The following is a 12,783-nucleotide window of genomic DNA, read 5'->3' on the forward strand; positions in this document are numbered from 1 at the left end:
CCAATAGTAACCATATTACCCATTTGTCAACCAGCCAATAGTAACCATATCACCCATTGTCAACCAGCCAATAGTAACCATATTACCCATTGTTAACCAGCCAATAGTAACCATATCACCCATTTGTCAACCAGCCAATAGTAACCATATTACCCATTGTTAACCAGCCAATAGTAACCATATTACCCATTTGTCAACCAGCCAATAGTAACCATATTACCCATTTGTCAACCAGCCAATAGTAACCATATTACCCATTGTTAACCAGCCAATAGTAACCATATTACCCATTTGTCAACCAGCCAATAGTAAACATATTACCCATTTGTCAACCAGCCAATAGTAACCATATCACCCATTTGTCAACCAGCCAATAGTAACCATATCACCCATTTGTCAACCAGCCAATAGTAACCATATTACCCATTTGTCAACCAGCCAATAGTAACTATATCACCCATTTGTCAACCAGCCAATAGTAACCATATTACCCATTGTTAACCAGCCAATAGTAAACATATTACCCATTGTCAACCAGCCAATAGTAAACATATTACCCATTGTCAACCAGCCAATAGTAAACATATTACCAATTGTCAAAAAGCCAATTGAGGAGCAGTAGGAAGATGAGGATTAGTGTCCCTCTCCACACTACACAATGTCCTGTTGAATAACAACGAACAGCAGACACAATGCCTACACACCTTGAGTGGGAGGTGGTGCTAAACTTCAGCATGGCAGCCCATCTGTTTTCTGACCTGGGTCAAACACTGTTCTATACAGCACCATCTAACATAGTTCTTCCACTGACACTATCCTCTCTTCTCTCGCGTGACGAACCGCTATCCAGCCCAGCCGTGGATCTTCCACACTGCTGCAGAATATAAAATGACCTACCCCTCCCTAGAAGCCCCTAACTGCTCCAGTCATATGCCCTAGATCACAAGAGCACAGCTAACAGGCTGTTTCACAGCAAGTTGTGACCTATCTATAAATACAATTACAGCACCTCAGCCAGTCAGACAGAGAGAACACAGACAGAACGAGAGACCTCTGTAGCCGGCACTCTGTAAGACACAAGCAGCTTTTCAGGGGAACGCTTAGTGCTGATAGGGGAGGCAGGGGGGAGGCAGGGGAACGCTTAGTGCTGATAAAGACTACAGAGAACAGAGCTCTCTTTTCTGCTCCAAACACACTGAGGGTAGGACAGACTGTACAGACAGAGAATACGCTTGTCTCATGGATTTAACAGCTCTCTAGGCTCATCTGGACATGGATGGGTATCTGAAAGAGAGAGTGTACTGTATATTTATCAATTGATTGTCTCTGGGAGGCAGCAGTGTGGGCTCGGACACACACTGTATGATGCCACGGACCCACACACACACACTGTATAATGCCACGGACCCACACACACACACTGTATAATGCCACGGACCCACACACACACACTGTATAATGCCACGGACCCACACACTGTATAATGCCACGGACCCACACACTGTATAATGCCACGGACCCACACACTGTATAATGCCACGGACCCACACACTGTATAATGCCACGGACCCACACACACACACTGTATAATGCCACGGACCCACACACACACACTGTATAATGCCACGGACCCACACACACACACTGTATAATGCCACGGACCCACACACACACACTGTATAATGCCACGGACCCACACACACACACTGTATGATGCCACGGACCCACACACACACACTGTATGATGCCACGGACCCACACACACACACTGTATAATGCCACGGACCCACACACACACACTGTATAATGCCACGGACCCACACACTGTATAATGCCACGGACCCACACACACACACTGTATAATGCCACGGACCCACACACACACTGTATAATGCCACGGACCCACACACACACACACACACTGTATAATGCCACGGACCCACACACACACACTGTATAATGCCACGGACCCACACACTGTATAATGCCACGGACCCACACACACACACACACTGTATAATGCCACGGACCCACACACACACACTGTATAATGCCACGGACCCACACACTGTATAATGCCACGGACCCACACACTGTATAATGCCACGGACCCACACACACACACTGTATAATGCCACGGACCCACACACTGTATAATGCCACGGACCCACACACTGTATAATGCCACGGACCCACACACACACACACACTGTATAATGCCACGGATCCACACACACACACTGTATAATGCCACGGACCCACACACTGTATAATGCCACGGACCCACACACACACACACACACACACACTGTATAATGCCACGGACCCACACACACACACTGTATAATGCCACGGACCCACACACACACTGTATAATGCCACGGACCCACACACAGTATGATGCCACGGACCCACACACACACACACTGTATGATGCCACGGACCCACACCCACACACTGTATGATGCCACGGACCCACACCCACACACTGTATAATGCCACGGAACCACACACACACACACTGTATAATGCCACGGACCCACACACACACACACTGTATAATGCCACGGACCCACACACACACACTGTATGATGCCACGGACCCACACACACACACTGTATGATGCCACGGACCCACACACTGTATGATGCCACGGACCCACACACTGTATAATGCCACGGACCCACACACTGTATAATGCCACGGACCCACACACTGTATAATGCCACGGACCCACACACTGTATGATGCCACGGACCCACACACTGTATGATGCCACGGACCCACACACTGTATGATGCCACGGACCCACACACTGTATAATGCCACGGACCCACACACACACACTGTATAATGCCACGGACCCACACACTGTATAATGCCACGGACCCACACACACACACTGTATAATGCCACGGACCCACACACACACACTGTATAATGCCACGGACCCACACACACACACACTGTATAATGCCACGGACCCACACACACACACTGTATAATGCCACGGACGCACACACACACACTGTATAATGCCATGGACCCACACACACTCACTGTATGAGGCCACGGACCCACACACACACAGTATGATGCCACGGACCCACACACACACAGTATGATGCCACGGACCCACACACACACAGTATGATGCCACGGACCCACACACACACAGTATGATGCCACGGACCCACACACACACAGTATGATGCCACGGACCCACACACTCACAGTATGATGCCACAGACCCACACACTCACAGTATGATGCCACGGACCCACACACACACAGTATGATGCCACGGACCCACACACACACACACACACCGTATATGATATCCCTGCAGGCGTACCGAGTGTCTCAGCTGGGCTGTAGTTAGCTAGGCTTGTGGCTGAAACACCTGGTTTCATCTGTAACTTGCTAAAATACCACTGCCACACATACACTGGCATTCTCCACTGCTGTAGGGCCTGCTGTAGCTCTTGTGCAATACAACACACTTCAGTTAACTCAACACTGGAGCAAGAGGATAGTCTGGCCTGCAGGGGTCACAGATGGAGATGGAACACTCCTCTCTCTCTACGGATCGGTCTCCTACTAAGGCCATGCCAGGGGGTCTGCTGTGCTAATCTACCCAGTGAAGCAGCAGTGTTCGTGGGCTTGGTCTCTGGACTGTGTCCCTGCTGGAGATGTTCCAGCCCTGACATCCAGGACACAGTCACAGCTGAGCCAGAGAGACATGTCGCCTGTACTGTCTATTATTAACTGCGCTCCATGTCTTCCATCTGTCACATAGAATCACAAAGCACAATCACTCAAAGCCACGACAGGATCTGCTTTTATTCATGAGTTCTGGAGATTACCCAAGTGCATGTGTGTGTAAGTGAGTGTGTGTAAGTGTGTGTGTGTGTGTGTGTATATATGTCAAGGCTGTGGAGACACCACCAGGGGGTCTCAGAAGTGTTTCCACTTGGCCTTCCCCCCCCCCTACTTCGAGTAACAAGAAATCAAGATGGCAACGTGGGAAATGATAAACAAAACTCAATGAAAGGGGGAAGCTGTACTTTCTGAAAGCGGTGGGAAGACCATGATCATCAGTCAGAAAATCAAAAACAACTGCATCCTCCAATGGCTCTCCAGTATCAGAGAGCAACATCAATTTCCACTGGTTAAAAGGAAGAGCAATAATGCCTTTCTAGCCTCTGAGGACAACTTATATACACACTCACTGTCAGACTCAGTCATGCTAAAAGTAATAACGTATCATGAAATTACAACCTGGGGCTTGTCAATAAAGCCGCAACAGACTGCCTCTGAGCCAAAACCGAAACATATATAACGAACAAAAAAAATATTACCTCAGATGTTATGCACCATTTTCCCTCCCAGATACACTGATGTTGTTACGTGTGATGTGGGGCAAGCCATGCCATAACGAGCCGTGACTTGAATTACAGCTGGAGCACACCACACACACACATTGCTTAGAGTCGACAGAGGAGGCCGAGGCAGAGAGAGATAAGGATCACCTTGAATTATAGCCATTAAATAAGTCTGCAGAGTACCTTGGTGTCCTCTTCAGCGAGGCATCACATGACTGATTATCAACAGCGGCTGTATGTTCTACTAATTTTCTGAACATTGCAAGGTGAAACAGAAGGGTATGAAGTAGTGAATTCTATGGAATTCTTTTGAATAGCTTTTCTGTTACCCCCGCCCCCCCCAGAAAGAGGATGATCTATTCTCTTTAACATGCAAGCAACGTTGAGTATAACGACAGGAGCTGAATTGTAAACAGACGGGGAAATAAAATCAGAGAGAGCAGTATTTTATGCCAAAGCAGTATGTCACCGCTTTCTTCTGAAATGTCATTGTTTCTGCTCCGGTGACTGGTCTGTTGCAACGCTAGGTAGGTAGGTAAGGGCGGTAGGGTTAAGAGCGTTGGGTCAGTAACCGAAAAGGTCGCTGGTTCCAATCCCAGTGCCGACAAGGTGAAAAACCGGCTCGTGCCCTTGAGCAAGGTACTTTAACCCCAACTGCGCCACGGTCGCCTTCGATATGGCTGATCCCTGGCCGTGACCCACTCCACTCTCCGAGGATGTCTCAGCGGGAGTTGGGATATGCAACAACAACAAAAAATTACATCTTTCACATCTCGCACTCGAACAGCAGTGAAACAGAACAAATATAAGTACCCCCCTCCCCATTTGACCTTCAAGGTAGGTAGGCAATAAGGAACATACGGAGAGGATTACACCACCTGTCAACTGGCTGTCCAACAGGAATGTGAACAACTCCAGGGCATTTAATCTCAAAGATAAACTCCTGGCCCTACCGATAAACGGATATCTTCAAACTCTAAAACAGCCTGTGTTCAGTAGGGAACACCGTAGAAACACGTTTTGGAACAGAACATCTGTGTTCTTATTGTACAGGTATTCCCTCCCTGCTTCAGAACGTTTCCTTCACAGTAAAATGCTGTGTGGGAATGTTGTTTGCCGTCACGCTGAAGTCAACTCAGGTCTCAGCATGGCCTCTGATTAGTCTTCTCGGTGTTAGGCTAATTGTGCTTGGTAGGAAGGACTGAGGGGCCGAGAGAAATAATGTGTTTATTGGAAAACGCTGATAAAAAAAAAATAATCAACAGGCACTTCTTCCACCTCTCCATCCCTCCCTGCCGCCCGCTAACACACAGCATTACAAATCACCCTAATTGGCTGTAAACAATTTTTCAAAAGCCGGCCGCCGGCGATGATGGAGGGAGACTGGGAGAGAAAACAGAGCGAGAGAGAGGGAGAGAGATATTCAGACCAGAGATAGAGACCGAGAGAGGGAGAGATACAGACTAAACTGAGAAAGAGTGCAGAAAAAGGGGAGGAGGTGGTGAGTGGAGGATGAGAGGAAGGGAGGATGAGGAGGAGAGGAAGCGGGGATGAGGAAGAGAGTGGAGAAGAGGAAGGGAGGTTGAGGGGGAGAGTGGAGGAGAGGAAGGGAGGATGTGGAGAGGGCATGTTGCCAGCGGGAGTCTGCTACTCATGCTGCTCTCTGATAAGTGCCCCAGTGCGTTGTGGGTAATAACAAGCCCCTGTGTGAGGACTGTGGTGGTTATTTCTTTATTATTAAATGAGGAGAGACAAACTTATCACACAAGTCAGAGTTTCCTTAAACTAAATCTTTATTCGCTTATTAATAAGGAGAGCAGGTTACACACACACACACGCGTGAATGTTGTGAGTGCTCTGGTCGACGAAGGACCCTCAGATGATTCGTTGAGAGCCCCGACACAAAGATCTTTTATAGCAAAAATACACCCCCTTAGTCTACATGACAAACAACAGATGGGTGGAATGGGTCACAAGGTTAGGATTTGTATGAATGCAATTAATAATTCACAGCAGACAGCATCTGCTGTAAAGACTGTTCTCATTGTGTGGAAACCAGGGTCTGGCCCCCAAACAAGGTTCCCCTCATCATTATCCATACCTGAGCCATCTCCACCCTGGTATCTCCCGGCACACAAACACCAACTCATGCTATGGAATGCTGTCTTTCGGCGTTATCACCAAAAAGGCATCGTAAATACACTGGGCCCCCAGAGGCCAAACTCAGAAGACCACGCACAGATGAGTGTTCTAAGACCCCTATTCCATAAAACAACCATTTGATTGTATAATCTTGTAAACATGATCTTGTAAATTCGCTCTCACAGGAGCATACACACCACTGTCATATGGCCTACATAACAAGAAGTCAGGAGCAGGAGGAGCCCCATCAATCTTATGATGACAGCTAATCCATAAGACGTCAGAAACATTAAAACCACATGTAAAATGTCAGACCACGTTTGTTCCCCTGTATGTATGATTCGCTCTGCTCTAAATGCCAAGTGAAATGTTGCCTCGGTCATATGGCTATAGCGCAGGCCAGGGCCGGCCCCTTCTAAATGTCTTCATCCACAGCGGATGAATGACAAGTCTTCTGATGTGCAAAGTGTGTACACGTCTCGGTGTTCGGTTCTGTACAGGCCCGGCATGGTGAGAACAATGTGTCCATATTCAGACCCTTGTCTCAGTATTGTGCTATTATAAAGGCCGAGGGTCAGTCAACAATTGCTAATCCGCTCCCTGCAGAGACCGCTGCCATTCACACTGCTCCCTGTGGCACCGCTGCGTAACCTTTCAGAAAGGCCACAGAGACAGACCTTCCTCATTTCCCTTGCACTCTCTCTATCCCTCTCTCCCCATGCCTCGCTCTCTCTCTATTCAACATCCTCACTCCCTTTCTGCATCCTGCTCTCTCTCTCTCAGCATTCAGAGTAGCACTCTGACTCACCCATGACATGTATTGTACACCTTTCCTAGGGAGGAGAAAAGCTCTTTAAAAACGTCAGATTCTGCCTCCACTGCACACAGCCCAGGCTACACACACACACACACACACAAAACAACCACTGTAGGGTTTGGCTTTGGTTGGCAGTATTCTAAACAATAACAAAAAGCACTTCTAATTGCCATCAAGCGGATGCCATCTTAATTTTCCTTCCTTTCATCATTGTCAGCAGATCTATGAATAAACAGTCCTCCTACAGAACGCCATCCTCTCTTCTGTTCCTCGTGTTAATGTGATGCCTTCCATGGCAGTATGTACTCTACATGACCAAAAGCATGTGGCCACCTGCTCGTTAAACATCTCAATCCAAAATCATGGCCATAAATATGGAGTTGGTCCCTCCCTTTGCTGCTATAAACAGCCTCCACTCTTCTAGGAAGGATTTCCACTAGATGTTGGAACATTGCTGCGGGGACTTGCTTCCATTCAGCCACAAGAACATTAGTGAGGTCGGGCACTGATGTTGGGCGATTAGGCCTGGCTCACAGTTGGAGTTCCAATTAATCTGAATGGTGTTCAATGGGGTTCAGGTCAGGGCTCTGTGCAGGCCAGTCAAGTTCTTCCACACCGATATCGCCAAACCATTTTTGTATGGACCTCGCTTTTTGCTCGGGGGCATTGTCATGCTGAAACAGGAAAGGGCATTCCCCAAACTGTTGCCACAAAGATGGAAGCACAGAATCATCTAGAATGTCATTGTATGCAGTAGCGTTAAGATTTCCCTTCTCTGGAACTAAGGGGACTAGCAGAACCATGAAAACAGCCCCAGACCATTATTCCTCCTCCACCAAACTTTACAGTTGGCACTATGCATTCGGGCAGATAGCATTCTCCTTGCATCCACCAAACCCAGAATTCGTCTGTCAGACTGCCATCACTCCAGAGAATGCGTTTCCACTGCTACAGAATCCAATGGTGGTGAGTTTTACACCACTCCAGCCGACGCTTGGCATTGCCCACGGTGGTCTTAGGCTTGTGTGCGGCTGCTCGGCCATGGAAACCCATTTCATGAAGCTCCTGACGAACAGTTCTTGTGCTGACGTTGCTTCCACAGGCAGTTTGGAACTCGGTAGTGAGTGTTGCAACCGAGGACAGATGATTTTTACACGCTACGCACTTCAGCACTCAGGGGTCCGAAAGGGGGGCATCCTATGACGGTGCAACGTTGAAAGTCACAGAGCTCTTCAGTAAGGCCATTCTACTGCCAATGTTTGTCTTTGGAGATTGCATTCCTCCTCAATTTTATATACCTGAAAAAGCCAAATCCACTAATTTGAAGGGGTGTCCACATACTTCTGTATATATAGTGTATCTGTTGAGGCAGCCCACTGTCCTGTGATGAGGTTTGGAGAGTCTCTCCAACACAGAGAAGCCTTCTGTTAGAAGAGCCAGTAACTAAAAACTCCAACAAGCACTTCAATTAAATCACAACTACACATTGACGTAAAAACGAAATCCTAGTGCCGGTACTCGAGAATGCCACACTCTACCACTATTAACTGGAAAGCCTATCGAGGGGCAAAACAACACCTTGTAGCATTTGAACTGAACATGAAGTGCACTAAAACAGTTAGGCTATTACTTACAGTAGCAGGGAGCACCTACTGTATAACAGCAAGATCCAGGGTGAGCTAAACTAATCAGCTACTATAAAGCTCATTCCCACTAGCTGTCCTCCACATCACCGACAACTTGCTGAAGCTCATTTTTTGAGAAGGGAGACGAGAACAAATCCCCTTTTGTTGCTCAATCAAAAATTAACTCCTGCACAAATAACTCATAAACAGGTTAAGAGCGAGAGCTTGGGCTGATAATACGGTACCCAATGTGACAAGTCCAGGGCCAATGTTTACATGCAGAATACATACCAGCTGCTTTGATATAGAGTGCATCCCAAACGGCACTTATTCCCTATATAGTGCACTAGTTTTGACCACAGCTCTAGGGACCCTTGTCAAAAGTAGTGCACTATGTAGGGAATAGGGTGCCATTTGAGATGTACATATTCTCCTGTAGGGGTATGATGTTTAAACAAATGTGTGATCATTAACCTTTAGAATGTTTCTACAAAATTGAAATCACAGTGCCGTTATCACAAAACTACCACTAACAGGTCCTGATAATCATCATACTGGCAAAACATATATTTTTTAACAAATACCTAACACAACAATGCTGTAAGTAGCTGGACATCTTTCAAATGATTTGCCACAGATATAAAGCGCTCGGCACGTCATCGTCGTTAACAGTCGGAATAGCAGAGAGTGAGAAAGGCAAGCGACAGCTGCAAAGTCCTGTATGGCAATACTTTGAGAAGTTAAATGAGAAGGTGGTGAAATGCAAACTTTGCGAGGTGGAACTGAGCTACAGTGGCAGTACAGGTGCTGAAAGGGAGGCAACGTGAGACCCAACCCGCTGCTAGCAGCAGTGCGTTAAGGGACGAAGTGAGAAAATCACAGCACAGATTACAGAAATGATTGCAGTTGATATGCAGCCATTGTAAAATGGTAGAGGATGTCGGCTTCAATACCCTAATGACATATTTACAACCAGACTACTAGATGCCATGGCGAAAAAAAACGTGACGGCCCTGATGGAGTAAATTGTACAATGGTTGCTCTTCAAGCACAAAACACACACTCTCAAACATACGTGGCCTTAACAGATGGTTGGACATCTATGAACACCCTGTTACACATCACTGAAACGAGCCCTCACATTGATGGGAAGTGGGACATGAAGTCCCATGTACTGACAACTGAGAACATTGAGGAGAGTCACAACAGAGAACCTAGGACGGCTTTATTACCATCGTTGCTGAGTGGGTGGAGGACAGCAGTAAGGTGAGCGCTGTCTGGTAGGTAGCCAGGACTCCAGTAGATTGAACTGCATTGCCCCCTAGCGGTCATACCCATTGTAAATTCACCTCATTATGTTTTTTTCCCCCTTCATTTTTTTCATTTAAACAATGTTTAAAAATGGCAGTTTAAACGTTAAGAACATTTTTTACATTCGTTACGTCCCTAGTTACCTGTGACAGTACGACAGACTCTTAACATAAATTCTGGCCAGCACACCAGCATGCAACATTTGGTTCTGGGTTCACCGATTAGAAATGACATTTCAACAAGGTGGCATTTAAAATGACATACATGGCAATCTCCTTTAGCCTTTTCTAATCTGCAAATAACAGTCCGCTATAACCCATCCATACGAATAGAAGATAATTATGAATACACACACACACACAACACAGACTTGCAGCTACTAGCTACTATAGCTAGGTACTGCAACAGCATATGGACTCAGATGCACCTCAGAGAACAGAAAATAGCCCACAGTTACATATTAAATAATGCAGTCAGGAAAACAGCACGGATAAATCCCAAACAAGTCAAACTGCTGAGGTATTTCATCCTCTGCTGAGTGTGTTGCCAATAGTAACCGCAATGGCTGATGTTATGTAGTTCTATGGCAGGGGGAATGGAATGCCAGGCTGTGAATGGTTCAGAGCAACTTTATTTGATTTCCATGTCTAGATAGAAGGACAGTTCAAAAGAAGACAGGGGAAAATAACAGATACAATAAATTAAAAACAGATGGAAGAAATATGGTCTGGAATTGGGCCAGTCAGGGTCACCATGGAGACAATAGAACTAGAGTGTCACATGTTGCCCTCTGTCTGTCTGTCAGTCAGTCCATCAATCCATTGTCCTGTCAACCCCTTTCTGTGTCTCTCGTGGCACCTTGGTCCCTAATATAGTGCCCTACTTTTGATCAGAACAGAGCTCTATATGCTTGTGGCTCATGGGGCAAAAGTCGTGCACTTACAGGGAATAGGGTGCCTGCCAACGGGCTCCTCTTGTCCTTCTGATGGAGATGCTCGGAGTCTTACAGTGCTCTAATTTCTCAAGTTGATCTATAGGGCATTAAATCAGGTGAACACATCCATTACTGACTGACTGACTGACAATCTTCATATTACAATCACTTTGGTCTTCCAACAACATGCGGGAGGAAACAGTGCTATAGCCACAAACTGCGACGTGAACTGACTATATTTAGCCTATAGCCCCAGCTTAATCTGCATTGGATGGCTCTTAAATGCACTGCTACTCACAGAATGTTTGAGATGTCAAGTTATGGTACTGTGTGCATTTCATCAAACGCTCACAGTCGATCAACCAATAATACTGCTGTCACACCCCAATCTGTTTCACCTGTCCTCGTTATGGTCTCCACCCCCCTCCAGGTGTTGCTTGTTTTCCCCAGTGTATTTATCCCTGTGTTTCCTGTCTCTCTGTGCCAGTGTATTTATCCCTGTGTTTCCTGTCTCTCTGTGCCAGTTCGTCTTGTATGTTTTCCAAGTCAACCAGCGGTTTTCCCGTTCTCCTGCTTTTTGCGTTCTCCTTTTTCTAGTCCTCACGGTTTTGACCCTTGCCTGTTTCTGGACTTTGTACCTGCCTGCCTGACTATTCTGCCTGTCTGCCACTCTGTACCTCCTGGACTCTGATCTGGTTTTGACCGTTTTGCCTGTCTGCGATCATTCTCTTGCCTACACCTTTGGATTAATAAACATTGTAAGACCCTGAGCTTGCATTTGGGTCTCGCCTTGATACCGCATGCCTCAGCTGCAGCGAACCGCACCAATGTAAGAATGGAATCGGACCGAGGCCACCCTTTTTGAGTGAACCCCGTGCGTCGTCCCGAGTGCAGATAGCGTCCACAACAGTCCAAACTAACCGACCTAAGGGTGAAAAGCAAGCTCCAAACCAATTTGGTGTGAAAGTCCCCTAAAAGTCTACCTTCCTTTAAATAAATTATTCAAGCCCACACACAGAAAACGTCTGGATTCCTTAAAGTAATTACGTGTATCCCCAAATGGACACTGGCATAGTGAGACTGATAGCTGCTTAATTCCAAAATGGTAGAACCAGAAACTTCCTAATTAATAGAGCAAAGAAACCCTGACAGAGGAGTCTAAGGAGTAGGGAGACATGAACATGGACTCAGAGCTGACCAATGAGATGCATGGAGCTGGCTGAGGGAAATACATGGTCCCTTTGGCATCACTGAACCACAGCTTGTTAATACAACTTTAATCTGATTCCCAGCGGGACGCAGGGAACAGCCTGACACCCCTAACGACACGCTGTGCACCACAGGAAAGAGAGCGATCACATGGGTCCAGAATGAGAAGGAATAGCAACAATTTGATGGAGAGAAATAGAGACAAGCTCCCATTCTATTATCCCCAGGGGTCTGGGCAGGTTAAATGAACTATAGATAGAGAGAGGAGAACAGGAGAGGCTGAGTAACAGCGGCTATGGGATGCAGTAAGCAAATAGAGCTGAATGCATGATACGAAATATAACAATCAAATACAATTG

At 46.6% G+C, this 12,783-nt stretch overlaps 1 protein-coding gene across 6 annotated transcripts in view; it reads right to left on the reverse strand.

Moving 5' to 3' along the window:
- Window positions 1-12,783, reverse strand: part of LOC129838776 (pleckstrin homology domain-containing family A member 5-like) — a 177,615-nt gene that overhangs the window by 74,368 nt on the left and 90,464 nt on the right. The window lies entirely within an intron of this gene.

Source organism: Salvelinus fontinalis, chromosome 39 (genome assembly GCF_029448725.1).
Source record: "Salvelinus fontinalis isolate EN_2023a chromosome 39, ASM2944872v1, whole genome shotgun sequence".
In the NCBI taxonomy this organism is placed as follows: domain Eukaryota; kingdom Metazoa; phylum Chordata; class Actinopteri; order Salmoniformes; family Salmonidae; genus Salvelinus; species Salvelinus fontinalis.